The 1,745-nt window shown below is 40.9% G+C and overlaps 1 non-coding gene across 1 annotated transcript; it reads right to left on the reverse strand.

Moving 5' to 3' along the window:
- Positions 1-359: 359 nt before the first annotated feature.
- LOC140855121 (small nucleolar RNA R71) lies at positions 360-465 on the reverse strand. The gene has a single exon (XR_012138151.1). It is a non-coding gene; the product is annotated as a small nucleolar RNA R71 (small nucleolar RNA).
- Between the last annotated feature and the right edge of the window lie 1,280 nt (positions 466-1,745).

The following is a 1,745-nucleotide window of genomic DNA, read 5'->3' on the forward strand; positions in this document are numbered from 1 at the left end:
CCAAGCAATTGAAGGAGTACTTTACTCCTTCCACATATACCTACTCTCCTTGTATTCAAGTACCCCCTGTGGAGGCCACTCAATATGAAATTAAGTCCAGTATAATCCAAATGTTACCTTCATTTTATGGACTTAGTAATGAAGACCCTTATAAACATCTTGAAGAATTTCTTGAGATATGCTCAACTGTCAAAATTCACAACTTCTCCGATGATGCTCTTAGGTTGAAATTATTTCCTTTTTCACTTAAGGACAAAGCCAAATACTGGCTACATACTTTGGATTTCATGACTATATCAACCTGGGATCAGCTACAAGGAGAGTTTCTCAAGAAATATTTTCCCATAGGAAAAACGAATCAAATAAGGAAAGCCATAACTAGTTTTTTCCAATTAGATGGAGAAATGTTTCATGAAACATGGGAAAGATTAAAGGATCTTATTAGAAAATGTCCCCACCATGCTGTACCCAAGTGGCAGTTAATCCAATGTTTTTATGATGGACTCTCTGAAAGACATCGACAAATGGTCGATGCATCATGCGGTGGGACATTTATGCTGAAAAGTGAGGATGAGGCATGGCAACTGTTTGAAATTTTAAGTGAAAATTCATTACATCATATGTCTGCCTCCATTAGAGATAAACCCATGTTAAACTCAAAAAGAGGTGGAATATATGAAGTAGGAAATGCCATAGATATCCATCAAAAGGTAAATGAACTGTCCCAAAAATTAGATCGTCTTCTAAACACTGGACAATCCCCGATTCCACCTAATCCAATCCAAGAAGTTTGTGCATTGTGTGCAAGTCCAAACCATTTTGTTAGTGAATGCCCAGCCGCACCCCAATTTCCTGAGTTTGTGCACGAACAGGTTCAGCAAGTCCAACAAGCTCGCAGACCAGGAAACGATCCATATTCGAACACTTATAACCCCGGCTGGAGAAACCATCCAAATTTTTCCTGGAGACCACAACCAGTGGTTGGTCCTGCCACACCTCGACCTCAATATCAAGACCCAACATATAGGCATGGACCATACCATCAACTCCAAAATGTTCCTCAACCGTCTACTACTGGTCACAGCTCAGCTTTTGAGGAAAAAGTCCTGAAAGCACTAGAAAGATTAGAAGTCAACACTCAGATCCTTAACTCCCACACACAATCCATTGCTAAGCTAGAGACCCAAATAGGTCAACTAGCGACTGCATTCAGTAGGAGGGAAGAAGGAAAATTACCTAGCCAACCCGAGAGCAACCCAAGAGGGCAATTTGTGATTGAGAGTTATAATACCCCAGAAGCTTTTTCTGAACATGCCAAATCAATCATGACTCTGAGAAGTGGGAAGGTCATTGAACACACTAGTAAAACCAATGAGACTGACCCTAAACCTCTAACCGAATCCAAATCACCCAAGAATAAGGAGGATCTGAAAATAGAGAAGGAACCAACTGCACCGGAATCATCTTACTTGCCTAAAGCCCCATTTCCGGATGCCCTGAAAGCCCCTATTCCTGCAGATAAGAAGGGAGGAAAACTCGATGAGATGTTGGAATTGTTTAAGCAAGTCCAAATTAATCTTCCCCTTCTAGACGCAATCAAACAGGTCCCTGCTTATGCCAAATTTTTGAAGGATTTGTGTATCCAAAAATGTAAATCTAGATCACAAATCCCAAAGAAAGTACGTCTCACTGAACAGGCTAGTTCTGTCGTCCAGCATGCCACTCCTCCAAAGCTTAAAGACCCA

This window comes from Elaeis guineensis, chromosome 1, assembly GCF_000442705.2.
Source record: "Elaeis guineensis isolate ETL-2024a chromosome 1, EG11, whole genome shotgun sequence".
Classification (NCBI taxonomy): domain Eukaryota; kingdom Viridiplantae; phylum Streptophyta; class Magnoliopsida; order Arecales; family Arecaceae; genus Elaeis; species Elaeis guineensis.